Source organism: Peromyscus eremicus, chromosome 7 (assembly GCF_949786415.1).
Source record: "Peromyscus eremicus chromosome 7, PerEre_H2_v1, whole genome shotgun sequence".
In the NCBI taxonomy this organism is placed as follows: Eukaryota; Metazoa; Chordata; class Mammalia; order Rodentia; family Cricetidae; genus Peromyscus; species Peromyscus eremicus.
The window spans coordinates 72,180,348-72,196,373 of record NC_081422.1 but is presented as its reverse complement, the minus strand read 5'-3'; the positions used below and the strand labels follow the sequence as shown (position 1 = coordinate 72,196,373).

General features: G+C 45.4%; 1 protein-coding gene across 4 annotated transcripts in view; it reads right to left on the bottom strand.

Annotated features, from left to right (window-relative positions):
* The window catches only part of Elovl5 (ELOVL fatty acid elongase 5), a 102,775-nt gene extending 93,943 nt beyond the window's left edge, over positions 1–8,832 (bottom strand). For 3 of the 4 annotated variants that reach the window (XR_009380291.1, XM_059268261.1, XM_059268260.1), the window contains exon 1: positions 8,691–8,832. The gene's annotated coding sequence lies outside the window, so the exon portion shown is untranslated. Of the gene's footprint in view, positions 1–1,833; positions 1,989–8,690 lie in introns of those variants that run through there. The other variant, XM_059268262.1, reaches the window with a different exon arrangement.
* Between the last annotated feature and the right edge of the window lie 7,194 nt (positions 8,833–16,026).

Below are 16,026 nucleotides of genomic sequence, written 5' to 3'. Positions count from 1 at the left end.
ATAAGGATGGACCAGGCCTGAGCGGACCATACCCAGCGGCTGATAGCAGTAGGTGGAGCGAGGGTGGCTGATGGGAGGGTTGCTTCTAGCTTGATGGCTTAGGCAAACCGGTATGGACTGATGCTCCCCACCACGGTGTACAATAGCAGAATCTGTAGGGACAGCCACATAGACTTTGATAAGGAAGTTAGGAGCCTGGAGGGCAGAAAAAAAGAGGTGGACTAGAAAGAAATAGCTGACAGGAACAATCAGTGAGTGGGGAGAGGCACTGAAACCCTACCAACAGACAGCCCAGGAGCTATGGGAGCGTCTACAAATGTTTACCGCACTGAAACCCTACCAACAGACAGCCCAAGAGCTATGGGAGCGTCTACAAATGCTGACCTCAAGCTTAGACTCTGGAGGCCCTTAAGTTATATTAGCCCCACGAAAAGTTCTATAGCTCAATAAAAAGTATGTGGGCTAGGGCACAGTGGTACATACATATCTGAAATGTCAATACCCGGGAAGCAGGAGCAGGATAAAGGAGCCTGCCATCAACAGGAGTGATATATGGAGTTTCAGGCCAGCCCAGGCTGTGTGTGAGACTCTGTCTCCCAAACAAAACACAATAGCAGCTACCTTACACAGGGTCCTGGATTCAGTTCCTAGTACCACCAAAAAGAAAGCGGGGGAGGGAGGATGGGGAGGAAGAAATGGAAGGGCTCAGTGTTCTCCAGTCACAGCCAACCTCCTTTGGGGTCACTAAGCCTACTCCAAACGCTACTTGTTTTGAAAATGAAGCCACTACAGTAGTCACTGCATTTCTAGGGACAAGGAGGTCCTGGTGTATCTGAAGAGTCTCCTTGGAGAAGCTCCCACCCATTCGGAGCAATTACTTCCTTGTAGGAGGAGCCCTTGAACAGAAGACACCAGCCAAGACAGTCAAGTGACATCAAGATAACGCCACTGCCTCCTTACAGCAGCTGCCTTAGGGGCTGGGCTTGGTCTGGGCTCTAGCTCAGCAGAGCCAATGATACTGGAAACCACACAGACTGCCATTGCAAATAGCTGGGAGACCAATTTTCAAGAGGCTTTCAAGCAACATTTTCTTCTCTGGGTAGCTACTTAAAATTCCTATCTGACTGCAGTCTCATGGTTGATGTGATTACTTGAATATTCAAAATAAATTTTAATGTTCTCCAAGCTAATTTGTACCAAGCGCACAAAGGCTGCATCACAGCCCAAGCTAAAATAGAGAAGAAGGCTGTAACAGAGTTCTACGATCCTGCAACAGAAAATGGCTTAAAAGGTTTCCATCCGAGCCTGTGTAACCTAAGCCGTGCAATACGAAAACACGGTTCTTCCTTAAAATTCAACTAAACATCTATATCGTAACTATTATTTGAGTGTAGGGGTGAATGCAGTATGGCCACAAGCAAAATGTGCAGGCTGCTGCGATGTGCCATTAAAAAAAAAAAAAAAAAAAAAAAAAAAAAAGCAAACATAATAGTATTCATGTATTCATCTCTTCTGCAGATCGTGGCCAAGGTCAGGATGGTTTTATTATCCGATTCCTGGCTAATACATAAGCCATCATATGACTTGTGATTTTATTTTCGGAACGATGGTACTTTCGGGTCATCACAGTCCTGTCAGACAAACTGAGTGACTCGGTGCTCACCTAGAAAGAAGTAGTGCTGAGAAGACAGAGGGACCCCAGGAGAACGGAAGGGGGGTGGGGGGAGGTGCTTACGTCTGCAACACTGGCTCAGCACAGCAGTCCTAATGGTGCCAGCAGCAGGATGATGACCTAGTGTTCCCCAAACGCTCAGGACTTACATGTCCACTCACCGAGCACTGAGAGGATGCTCCCCGGGGACTCTGGGTGTCTTTCCTACCCAGTGCAGCCAGGGCCACACCAGGACACCAAGGCTGGATTCCCGAGGCCAAGACAACAGGAGACGAGGCTTCTCAACACAGGCTTCTGAGACCAGTAGAGACGTGTCTGCACTCCTTTCTTTCTCTATTCCCCTCCGTACTGAGAGGAGGCCGAGGGCCCTGGGCACGCTTAGGTGAGCGCTCTACCACTGAGGCACTTCTCTAGCGCTGCCCTCTGATGCCACAGACAGAGCCGCCTGAAGACCAGAATATCTACAAAAGGAGTTAAGGGAAGAAAGGGAAGGCCACCCTCTCGAGCCCTGACCACAAGCGCTATTCCTGTCCACTTCTAAAGCTTTGCTGAGTTACTGTCAACAAAAGCTTTATGCTGTCACCAACCTCCCGGAATGTGATGGCTATGACCCCCACTTGCCTTCTGAAGCACAGCTACCCATCTAAGTGACTGGGTCTTAGAGGCCAAGGCACTGCAAAGCCCTAGCAGGCTCTGCAGCACCCTTCCGGACTTGAGACCAGGCTCTACTAGCTGTGGAGCTTTAAAGAGTGAAGCAACATTCCTGAACCTTAGTTCTCTTTTGTAAAACTCAGGTTCTTATAAGGTTCAGTGAGCTGTTCACTTCTGTTGGGCACTTCATCAAAGTGGTCTATGGTGAAAAACAACTCCATTTAGCACACACCAATCGGTGTATTCCCTTGCCAAGCGATGGCACAATTTATTCTGCTGCAGGACATCTGCCGTACTGGCTCTTCTAACCTGTTGCTATTATAAACAATGCTTTGAGTGGTGTCCTGTACAGAGGGAATTCTGTACTGCACTTACCAGTCAATACCCTACTTAACTTCCACACATAAAACTGATGGTTCCAATGCCATTCAAAGTGGTTGTAGTAATTATCCAAGCTCTCTACGTAAGTTGGGATCTTGGGAAAGTGGCGTAACTTACCTGCCACAATCCACACCAGTAAGTGTGGAACCTACATAGGTGTGTGGCTAACTTGGAAGCCACTGCTCTAAAATGCTTCCTACAGCCTGCCTTACTTAGCTGCAGACAAGATGCGCCTCAGATCATAACGTCAATATTTCCAAGTTCGTTCAGAAACAAATGCTAATTTTCAGTTGTGCGAATCAACTAACCAAGGGCTGACTGAGGTGTCAGCCACCTCTGTAAATATTAATTTGTTTCTTCTCCAAAGAAGCAGGTGTGCCTTGAACACTAGCCCTGGGGACACACCATATTGCTGAAGTCCCAGAGAAACAAATGAGTAATTACTGAATTTGGTATCCTGAGAATATTCTTTAAAGAAGGAGAATTCATAACAATCACTTTGTCCCAGCATTTACTGTGCCAAGACAAAGCGGGAACAGCACTCTTGGTTCCAGAAACTCAAAGCTCATCCCCTGACCAATTCCCCACATGGTTCCAATGAAGCCTGTCCAAAATGGCTTCCTAAAGTTAGTAACAAGAATCTAAGTGTTAAGCAGGGGAAGAGGAAGGGGCAACAGGGGAAATCAACCAGTAGAAAAACCACAACTAGCATGTGTGGGGACTTCTAGCCTCGTATAGGAACTAAGAATATACTTAAAAATCACAGGTATGTTTCTAGAGAAATGGTTATTCTAGTTAGAAAAAGCAAGACAGAATCAACATTGAAAAATCTTACAACAAAAATAACAAGCTATGTCCTGAACTCCAAACAATGTGAGATGGTAAGCCCAAAGCACCGAAATCTAACTCCCAATGAAGAGTACTAGGGTACCCCTTATTTCCTGAATACAATTCCAACTGAACGTCACACACAACAGGAGGGAAGGAAGGACAGGAAATTAGCTGTTTTGTATATTTGTGCACATGTGGGCTTGTGGAAGCCAGAGGACATCATTATACCATTACTCCTGAGCCCCTTTGAAGGGGGGCACAACAAGGTCTCTCATGGGTGTAGAACTTTCCCAGGCATCAAGGCTGGATGGTCAGGGAGTTCCAGGAACCTGCCAACCAACGTCTCCTAGTGCTGAGTGAAAATGGGTGTCGTCACTCCCTGCCGGCTCGCACCCCCAGCCACGGGTTCTGAGTAGCTAACTCAGTTCCTCAGGCTTGCCATCTCCCTAATTAAGAATTTAAATCTCTAAAAACTTACCAAGTAGGACTGTGATAAACCCAGGGGCCACACAATTCTTAAAATAGATGACTACAAGTCAACAAAAAAATGTCCCCATGGGAACCAAAGTTGGGTGACAGTAACGTTTACGGTTGAAGTCAGGGACCAGGAGAGAGGGTCCTATCTCAACACATGGTCAGATAACAAGTTGCTTCACCAGGCTGAACCCTCGTCTCCTCAAGTAACGCTCAAGCTCCAGAAGCCAACACCAGCAGCAATCTGCTTCCACGGCTGCAATTTTACCTCCAGTTATAATGTCTAAGACCTAAAAGATCTCAAGTTTCACTCTCCAGCCACCGCCAAACAGAAACAAAGGGTTGATTCTTGGCAAAAATGAAACTAAGACATGTTCACTTCTTCCTTTCACTTTTAAAGAGGGAGAGGCAGACCAGTTCTCAGAGCTGATGTCTCATGTTTGGCGGCACGTGAAGATAAGGAACCATGCGGTCGGTCAGTTAACACACCAATGCTGAAACACCCGTGCCTTTTCACACTTGAACGCTGGTTAGCATGTGTGTGCTTTACTCAAACTCTGCGTCCCAAGCCTGTGTTTTGGTCTATCACATGCACTATTATGTGAGGTAAGGCAGACTGTCACTTCTCCACATTCTCAGGCCCTCTCCACATCCCAAGCCTCCACCCCAGCCAACCCACCCTATACATGCTGATAAGATTCCTATTTCTTAAGCATAGCACTCAATATATTCCTTCTAGTTTAAAAAAAGGAACCATTGTAACATTCTGTTGCTGAACACCTCAGAAGAGAAAACAGGATCCAGCATCAGAAACTTCTAGGCTGCATGAGTCATGACCTTGGACAAGTATCTAAACTGAGCATCCTTTTTTTTTTCCCCTCCCAATTTATACGCATTGGTGTTTTGCCTGCATGAGGGTTTCGGGTACCCTGGAACTGGAGTTACAGGCAGTTGTGAGCTGCCATGTGGGTGGTGGACATTGAACCCAGGTCCTCTGGAAGAACAGCCAGTGCTCTTAACTGCTGAGCCAGCTCTCCAACCCCAAGCATCTTATTTTTTTTTTATGTTGCTTATGTTTTGTTTTGTTTTTTTTTTAATTTTTATTTTGCAATACAATTCAGTTCTACATATCAGCCACAGATTCCCTTGTTCTCCCACCTCCCCCCCCCTCACCTTCCCCCCAGCCCGCCCCCCATTCCCACCTCCTCCAGGGCAAAGCCTTCCCCACAGACTGAGATCAACCTGGTGGACTCTATATAAAAAAAAAAAAAAAAAAAGAAAAAGGCATCTTATTATTAAGTGAGAATTTTCTGGTATCAATTAATGAGGCCTGAGGTAGGTCCGCTCTCAGGAAGTGATCTAATAGTCTGATAGAACAACTCAATAATTTAAGTTGTTATTATAGCAAAGCCAGACTAACGTTCTACTTCTGCTGTCTTACTAGCTTCGGTCACCTGCACTTCCTTCTTGCCCAATGATTCCCCACATGTTCACTCTCCAAACTTCCCCTAACTTAATTTTCGACACACTGGTGTTAATGCAAGCCCTCCCTAAAGGCACAGCAGCCAGTTAGGTGTGGCAAGAGTCAACCCACTGTTGGGATGGATACCAGGTTATCCAACTCTTCTCAGTTATTGCTTAAAGTGGCCAAGGCTTAAGTTAAGCACCTCAAGGGGGAATCCAGACAGTTCGCTGGTAGAGTCATCTTGCAAAATGAGCCTAAGGACAGAAGCTGTATCTCAGAGGGCTGTAGGGAAGTGGAGCAAAGGTCTTGCTTTCAAGGCCCTTACAGGGGTGTGAGGTTAAGCTAATCTGAACTGGGTTTTCTCCCTGCACCAAAAGCATCCTGACCAATTCAGCACTGCTAGAAACTGCAGTATCTGACAGACAGCTGTGCCGTGAAGCATGCAGACACACGCCCCAGAAATCTACCTCCGACTCCCTTTCGTGTAAAGTATAAAAGTGTGTACAAAAAGGCTCAAAATGTAAGCCAAATCAAGGGCTTTGGCATCAGGAACCGCTTCACTCATCTTTGGCTGCAAACACCCCATCCACGCACACATTTCATACAAACCAGCTAAAGAAAGTCAGCAAGTTAATAACAATAAATCATGGATTGGGGCGATAGCTGGGTTGGTAGAACACTTGCCTAGCATGCTGAACCCCACCCAGGGTTCCAACCCCCAGCACAGCACAAAGCAGATGTGTTAGCCTAGGCCTACTATCCCAGTACTCAAAAAACAGAGGCAGGAGGACCAGAAGTTGAAGGTCACCTGCAGAAACTGGTAAGCAGAGGCAAGCCTGGACTACATGAGAGCCTGTCTTAAAACAAATGAATCAAGGAAAAAATAAATAAATAAACATATTTCAGGCAGCTTTGAGAAACAGCCGATTGTTAATCCTGGATGGTTTAAGGGTTTTTAAAGTTACCAAATACCACAATCACATAAATGACATACAGCTGACTAAAGGCAATCCAACAGCAGCACAAGGATGTGGCTGGGGTGGGAACACTGCTTGAGATAGACAGGACTGTGTGAATTTAGAAAAATCAACATCTCTAGGCTTTAGCTACCCAATTTTAAACAAACAAACAAAATGGTGGGTGATAAGACTCCCCAAGGGGACCCTGGGATGTGGAAAGAAATACTTAGCAAATAGGTTCTCTTATCATTAGTCCATGAAACAGGGCTGATGAAGTAGCTCAGAGGCAAGGTTTGCTGAGCATGTGTGAAACTCTGGGTTCAACTCCCAGCATCAAGAAAGGCAGGGAGAGAGGCAAGGGGGAAGGGCAGACAGGAGAACTGTACCTGGAAGGGAATGCATGTAGGGAAAGTCAGACAGCTAAGGAGGTGGTCTATGGTTACCATGAGTTGGCAGGCCAAAGTAGAATCATATATATGTATGGGGAAGGCTAGTGAGTGGTAGAGAAAAAGGCAACATACATGCTCTACTCTGCCACAGTCCCTGGAAGACAAGGTAAGCAATTTTGCCTTGATGTGTGTATACACTTCACGTTGGAAATAAAACACAAGAGTGAGTACTTCACCTCTAAAAGCAGCACAAGCAGTAATTATGGCTAAAGCAGAGGAGGAAAGCACTGGGGGGAAGGCGTCTGCTAACAGCAGACATCCCAGGGCTAAGATCCTGGCCAAGAGAAACACTGTGAATCCCAGGAAAGTAAAACATTTATCAAACCACTATTTAGCAGACCCCCAGTTTGGTTCTTTCATTTATAGTCTCTCAAAAACCACCTAATAAATTAGCAACATGGAACCCGGTTTACTGACAAGGAAACCGAGTCGAGTACAGTGTTTGAACTTACTAGACACCTATTTTGAAAAATCTGACAGCCATGCTTCCCTTCATTTTTCTTTCAAGTTTACCCTACATTCTGTGAAAGTGTGTAACATTTCCCCTTTTGTCTTTAGTTGGAAGCAGAAAGAAAATGCAAAATGAGATGGCGTACAGAAAGTTCTCCACAGTGATGTTATAATCAGGAGAAAAATCTCAAAAGGTACGTAAGTAGCATTTCTTTCAAGGTCGCTGGCAATACCTGGGCTGAACTGATAAATGATCCGCTTGTGGCCAACCGTACATGGAAATCTAAAGTGTGCGTTCGTTCACCTAACGCAAAGACAGCTGTAGCTGTAGATTCTGACCCAAATGCTGTGGCCTGAGACTTGCAAGCAACAAAAGCACAAACCAACAGGTTAGAGGAACAAATTACAAAACCAACAGGCAACACTTGGCCCTCCCGTATAACTGTATGAAACACTTCCTGCTACCGGCCCTGACATTAAAAAAAAAACAGAGACTCGGAGCTAGAGAGAGGTTGCTCGCTCCCCACAATTTCTCATCAGACACTTCTCGGGTGTCCAGTTAATGAGTCACGCATTGCATTCTTTCAATCGCCCCCTCCCCTTACGAAAAGTCGGCATCCTTCAAATTTGCAATCAAGGAGCCTAGAGATGAGCATAACTCACAATCGTGAGCGGATACGCCACCAAGTTCAAAGGTGCCGAAGGGCTTCAAGATCATTTAAAAAGAACAACTCTCCCTCTGGGCGTTACTATCTCCACCCCAAGGATTGGGGAAGGGGAAACCTTGCTGGCAGGGAAACAATTAAGGGCACTTTTCCTAAAACTCCGAGCAGCGCACACTATGGATCCGCTGACTCCAGGCCGCTGCCTACAGCGCAGCGCCTGAGTCTCCACCCTCGCGCTGCAAGCAGGGCTGCAATTGTAAGGCAGAGTGGTCGCCGGCTAACGAGGGTCCCTGGCAGCTGCAAAGGAGGGGAAGGCAAGGAAAGGCCGGCGCGCGGCCCGGGGCGCCCGGTGCCGCCCGGACCCGCGCGGGCTCCCGCTCAGCAGCCCTTGCTGCCGCCTGGAGAAAGCTCTACGGAAGATCCTAGCGCGCCGCCATCCCTCCCTGCGATCTCCGCGCCTGTCAGCGCGCCAAAGTGGCTGCCACCCACGAACAGGTGCGACAGCATCCCGGCAGAGCCCCGCTCGGCCCGCGCCCCGCGCTCGCCCGTCCCCAGTCGGTGCCTGCGGTCCCCCACCCCAATTCCCCCCCCCCCCCCCGCGCCCGCCAGCCCAGCTCGGACCTCACGGCGCCAGCAGCCCGGCCGCGCCCCGGTGCCACGGCACCCGCCAAGTTCCGAGAGCAAGCGGCTCACCTCTCGGCCTGAGCGGCGGCGGCGGCGGGGAGCACCGGGCGGGAGCAGGAGCGCGCGAGCAGGAGGATGTGCAAGCGGGCGCGGGAACAGGAGCGAGCGGCTGCCGCGAAGCAAGAGGAAGGCGCCCGGCAGCTTCAACCCCGGCGTGGGCTGACCGTGACGTCACAATGGCGCGGCCAGCCAATCCGCGCCCGGAGGCTGGATCAAGCGCTATGATGTCATGCGGCCTGGAAGCCAATCCTGGAGCGATAGAACTTTCGTGATTGTAAATTCCAGAATCCGATGCGGTGCTCAGCGGAGGCCGGGGTTGGTCCCCTGTGGTTCACGTGTCTCGGAGCAGTTTTTCTGGCTTCTTCCTAATAAGCCTGCGTGGGACGCAGAGTCTGCGCAATAGCCTTAGTGAAGTTCTAGATGCCCTGAACTCTTTCCAGCAGCCGGGGTCAGGGTCCTGGTGCGGCGTTTTTTTGGCAGGTGCCCACCTCCCTAACGGGCTTCGCCACCCTTCTGAAAGGGACCCAGTTCACAGTTTTGGGCTGCGGTTGAGCAAGATGGAGCAACAATAAAAATCACTTGGAACTTTGTAACGGTAATTCTTGCATGGATTGCTCACACATTATTGGGAATCTTGATTCTTCCACGCTACGAAACTATCAGTCTTGTAATGGAGAGGTTGGTAGAGTAATGTCTTTCAGCTGGGCAAGTTTAAACATTTAAAAGGGACTCAGACACAGACATGAAAGTCTTTCTGGTTTTTGCTGCTGTTTGATAATGCAAGGCCTTCTTCATCCAAGTATCATACAACTCCCATTTCAAGCACTAGAAATTTAACCTCGTGTGTGTGTGTGTGTGTGTGTGTGTGTGTGTGTGTTTGTGTTAGTTCACAGTCCCACACCTATTGACACAACACAGCCAACTATGCAATGTAGGCACTTTGGTTTATAGGGTAATGTTTATCATGTACCAGCAATGTTCCAAGACCCAAATAGTACAGATCAACTATATACACATTAGATAATTTAAACGTACACAAATTGCTGTTGTAACAGTCGCCATTCACTTTTACAAACACTAAGGACCACCTTCCCTGAAACAGTGCAGAGTGCTAATCATTCAAAAAATGGATATCTACATACACAGAGTGTTATTCAAGTGGCATGTGAAGACAGTATTTTGACGTCACAGGAGTAAATTTCCTTTATTATCACTCTTCCTCCAGTCTCCTAAGAGCTGGCTAACTTTTCTGCCCTATATGTTCTTTCCTTTTTGAGTTTTAAGTTTTCAAATTGAAATTAAAATTCAATCTCAAGTTTTATACCATAATCAACTGTTTATATTGTCTCCACGAATAAAATGTTTTAAGCCCATACAGCCAAAATATTTGTATTTACTTTAATTACAAACAATAAGGAAATACCTGTCTTAGGGTTTCTATTTCTGTGAAGAGACACCATGACAACAGGAACTCATAAAGGAAAACATTGAATTGGGATGGCTCACTTACAGTTTCAGAAGTTCAGTCCATTGTTGTCATGGTGAGACATGGGAGCATGCAGACAGACATGGTGCTGGAAAAGTAGCTGAGAGTCCTATATTTTGCAGGCAACAGGAAATGATCTGTGACACTGAGCAAAACTTGATCAAAAGAGACCTCAACGCAGGCCCCCACAGTGACACACTTCCTCCAGCAAGGCCACACCTATTTCAAAAAGGTCACACCTCCTAATAGTGCTATTCCCTTTGGGGGGCCATTTTCTTTCAAACCACCACAAAATCAAACACCAAATAATGCTTTTCTTACTTTGAAATAATAAAGTTATATTTTCTTCCCATCATTTAAAGGATGTCTTTGCACACACAGCCCATATTTGTGGTGATATTTTATTTGTGCTGAAATGTGATGTTTTATTTGTATGTTAATAAATAAAGTTTACCTGGAGATCAGAGGTCACAGCGAGCCATAAACAAAAGTCAGGCGGTGGTGGCACATGCCCTTAATCTGATCACATGGCAGGCAGAGTCTCTGTGTGTTCAAGGACACAGCCAAGTGTGATGACACACGCCTTTAATCCCAGTACAAACCACAGAGAACTGAAGATCTGTATAGACAGGCAGTGACAAGGAAGTGTGGTTGCTGGGCTTAGAGCCAATGAAAATGCAGAACAGGAAGGCAATAAAGGTGCAGGTTAAACAGGAAGAAGCCTCTCTTGGGAAGCTACGGCGGGGTGGTGAGCTAAGGTTAGTTGGTGCCTCTTGCTCTTCAGCTTGCACCTCTGTATTTGGCTCTGTGTTTATTTATTATTATTTTTTTGTTTTTGTTTTTTCGAGACAGGGTTTCTCTGTGTAGCTATGCGCCTTTCCTGGGACTCACTTGGTAGCCCAAGCTGGCCTCGAACTCACAGAGATCCGCCTGGCTCTGCCTTCCGAGTGCTGGGATTAAAGGCGTGCGCCACCACCGCCCGGCTGGCTCTGTGTTTATTTAATAAGACTGTTTAGAAATTCGTCTACACATATTCATTGTAGTTGTTCCATAGCTGTATTGTCTCAATCTCCGGGGTGCTTTAAAGATCACGACTTGTGATTGTAAACAGCACTGTAAGGAGAAACATGCTAGATTTGGTGCATTACCTGCACAGACCTTAGCAGTCCCTGGTGGGTGATAAGAAGTCTCTAACTTTGTTTTGAATGGGTGAAGGATAAAATCAGCAGTGTCACGCTCGCTCCTGTTTCAGCTCCACTTCCCACCCTATCCAGGATTTGAACTCATCTCAAAGCTATTAGAATGGCCATACTCTCATCTTCCTCAAGCAGAGCCTTAGGGTTCCCAGTATGTCGATGGTTCTCAACCTTCCTAATGCTGTGACCCCTTCAATATAGTTCCTCATATTGTGGTGACCCACAATCATAAAATTATTTTGTTGCTACTTCATAATTCTAATTTTGCTACTTATATGAATTGTAATGTAAGTATCTGATATGCAGGATTTCTAATATTTGACCACAAAGGGGGTCTTGACCCATAGGTTGAGAACCACAGCAATAGATACTTACCTATGCAATCAGTGGCAAGCAGGGTCTTCTCTGCCCCAGCAGCTAAATTTACACCACAGAGTGTGAAATGACCACCCTCACAGCTATGCTCCTGGTAGTTTAAATGTAATTGCCCCCCATAATCTCAGGGAAAGGCACTATTGGGAGGTGTGGCCTTATTGAAGTAGGTGTGGCCTTGTTGGAGGAAATGTAGGGGTGGGCTTTGAGGTCTCCTATGCTCAAGCTATGCCTAGTTGAATTCACTTCCTGTTACCTGCCATCAAGATGTCGGACTTTCAGCTTCTTCTCCGATAGCATGTCTGCCTGCACACTACCATGTCCCATCATGATGATAATGGACTAAACCTCTGAGCTACAAGCCACCTCAATTAATGTTTTCCTTTATAAGAATTGCCGTGGTCTTGGCGTCTCTTCACAGCAACAGAAACCCTAACTAAGACACCCCTGTTTCAGTAACTTTGGATTCAAGTGTAAATCTGCAAGAAAGGCACAGAACTGGTGTAACTTCCCATCTTAACTATTTTTTCCAAAATAAAAACGGACCTATGATCAATGCCAGGCTTCCTAAATAATGGAATTCCAGGGAAGTGTTTTGGGTACCACAGAACTGAGTTCTTGGCCATTAGAACTATGAGACTGTCCTGAAGACATTGCTGCCCTTTTACCCATCTTATGTGATCCAAGGTAGTTCCTTGGTAAAACTCACGTGGTAACATCAAAAAAAGCATCGCATTTTCTCCATTAAATACTGATTTTCCTCTTTATTTACTTTTAAATTGTGGTAGCACCCCCACCCCTTAGTTTTTACCACTGGGTCTAGATCTAAGGAAGAGATTATTTAATATCCTGGCCAATTTGTTTTATTGCGATAGCAGCTGCAGTTGAATTAAAAATTCAATTAACAGTTTCATTATAATACAATTCTAATTACTAAAACTGCTACTGTCTCATTAGGAGATATTTGCATGACATAACAAAACCTGTCTTTAAAATGTCAGTCTCTGGACATTTCAAAGTTGCCTAGAATCTAGGACGACTGTTGTTTTTTACTAAGGATAACACAGATCCATCTATTGAGCTTGCTCTCTTGCTCCTCTTCCTTCTTTCTCTCCTCTTGACCTCCTCTCTTTCTCTCTTCTGTCTTCTCTCTGTTTTTCAGTTCTGTTCAGTACTACCAACTTCATATCTCAACAGAGAATTAAAGCCCAAATCCTAACAACTGCCTTTGGACTTTAATTATTTAACATGTTGCTATTTCTCTATCCTTCTAAAATTATCTGCCTTCTGTGGGGAGCCAAGAAAGGCTAGAGTGAATGTGTAAGGAGTGGATGGAGTCCTGAGTAAATGTGCATTATTGACAAGGCCCAATGCCTCAGACCCAAGGGATCTGGCAAAGCCTTCATCTGGGTGAGGCTCAAAGGCATGGCAAGGCCTTTCTCTGGTCCAAGTGTGAGTATGTATGAATGACTAACCAGTGTGTGCAAAAATTAGCAACCGCAGCTTCCTCCTCCAGGATGACTGCAGATTGAGACTGCTCCCATCCTGAGACCTCCTCTAAGAGACTAGATAGCCTCTCCTGTGCATAATAAACAATGCAAGGGAGGTCCCAGGTTGATAGTTGGTGCGGGTCCATCAAAGGGACATGTTCCATCTGATCCAGTTTTTCTGTAGGTGTGTCTGTCCATTCTTCATTCCCTCATCACCCCTGTCAGGTTTCCAGGACTAAGCCATGACGGACACTGTGGTGTTTCCCAGACAATAGCCTCCTTCTTACTCCTTGAACTGAGCAAGCGCAGACCACTTCAAGAACCATGCTCTTGTTGGTTTCTAAGCCTCCGAGGATTTAACCTAGAAATCCCCAAGGCTTGCAACTTTGTTTCATTGTGATCTTGGCATAAACACCACCTCCTCGGGAAGCAAGAGACATTTTTCTGTCACTCCATCCTGTCGCCGTCTTTGACTCCTGTTTTCTGGAGCCTTTCGTCTGGACTGGGTTTTTCTCCTTAGCACCCATCACTGTTTGACACACCACATCTGCTTTTTAATATGTATTATCCTGTCGTCTAATAAGCTTACGGAAGGCACAGCCTCTACTCTGTTTCAGACTGTATCCCGGACTCAAAGCAATACAATTAGGGTGATGTCAAGATTGACAGAGAGATGGCTCAGCTCTGAACATACACTTGCTGCTCTTGCAGAGGACCTGGGTGTAAATCCCAGCAATCACATCAGGCAGCTCACAAACATCTGTATTTCCAGTCCCAAGGGATCTGACACTCTCTGGCCTCCTCACACACATGCACACATGTAACACACATTAACTCATGTGAACACACATGTATATACCCGCATAAGTAAAAATACCTTTTTAAAAAATCTTAAATTTGTATTAATTTGAATATCAAGCACTATTATATTTATTGCAACAATTGGTCAAATTTGGGGGGCTGGAGAGCTAGCTCAGCAGTTGTGGTGGTTTGAAAGAAAATGGCCCCCAAAGGAAGTGGCACTATTAGGAGGTGTGGCTTTGTTGGAGTAAGTGTGGTCTTGTTGGAGAAAGTCTGTCACTATGAAGGAGGGCTCTCAAGCCATGCCCAGTGAGACAGACCACTTCCTGTTGTCTGCAAGTCAGGATGTAGGACACTCGGCTACTTCTCCAGCACCATGTCTGCATGCTCACCACCATCTTAGACCATGATGATCTTGAACTAAACCTCTGAAATAAGCTACCCCACTTAAATGTTTTTCCTTTTTAAAAGTTGCCGTGGTCATGGTGTCTCTTCACAGCAATAGAAACCCTAACTAAGACAGAAGTTAAAGGCACCTACGTGGTACCTCACAACTACCTGTAAGTCCAGTTCCAGGAGACTGAACACTACTTTCTGGCCTCTGCAGATACCAGGCATGAATATAGTGCATATAAATATACGCAGACAAAACACTCACACATGTTTTTTTACATTTAAATAAAAATAAACTAAAAAATGTACCAGTTCTCTTTTAATACTGAAACATTTCTAAGACCTTTCCCAGTAAAGGGAATTTTACTTTTGATTGCATTCTTTTTTATCATTATTCTGTTTTATGAGTGTGTTTGTTCACATGTATGTCTGTGCACCACATGTGTGCCCGGTGCCCCAGGAGGTCAGAAGAAGGCATTGGATACCTTGTGGACAGTTCAGAGTCACCATGTAGGTGCTTGGCCTTGAACCCCAGCGCGTGGTAAGAACAAGTGCTTTTCACCAGTGAGCCATCTCTCCAACCCCTAGTCGTCTTCTGTCAGCAGTGTGAAGACGAGAAAATCGAGCCACACAAGACTAAAGTAACATACTCGTGGCTGCAAGGCCAGGTGGCAAAAATTAAGTCTTGAACTGGCCACGCTCAGCCCTCAACTTCTGTATACTTGGCTGAATTTTGTGGTCAATAAATCGTATCTCAATAAAGTTGTAACTGAAATGAAAATAAAGCTTTCAACCAGGAAAGATTATCATTGGGTCTTTTACTTTGCTGGATTATCAAGATAAATTTTAGAACTAATTTATTTAATTCAATACCATATCAAAGAGCTAAAGATTAGATAAAAGCCAGTGATAAGCTTACTGTTAGCCAAACAGTAGCTGTGTAAACTGGCTGTTAGGGAGGCTACCCTGGTGAAGCAACATGCTTTCAAAGTGATTTATATTCTGTTAGAGCTAGAGACATACACTCGATATTCTTTGCCCTGGATCTCTCAATTATAAAAGCAAGTTCTCTAAAGTTTAGCCTTCAAAGATGTAGTCATTCTAGGTCATGGGGTATTTTAGTTACCTGAAAAGGTGTTTCATCAAAAGCCTTGCTTATGTGTATCTGTACTATTAGACATACTCTTCCATGTCAAAATATGATAGTGCAATTTCAGTTCACTTTTTACCACTTAAGACTTTATAAGTTTGTGTGGCACCTTGATTTTTTTAATGAGTTTTATTCTTTATTTTATGTGTATAAGTGTTTTACTTGCATGTATGTACATGCACCATGTACATACCTGGTGCCCTCAGAGTTCAGAAAAGGGCATCTATCAGATCCCCCTGGAACTGGAGTGATCGATGGTTTTGAGCCACCATGAGGGTGTTGGGGACCAAGTCCAGGTCCTCTCAAAAGGCAGTAAATTATATTAACCTCTGAACCATATCTTCAGCTTAATTTTTTGAAAACTACTGCTTGCCATTGGATTGCATAGCTACATAATCTCTTATGTCAAGGTGCTGTATTGTCTTCTAACCTAAATGATTACATAGCATGCTGCCCT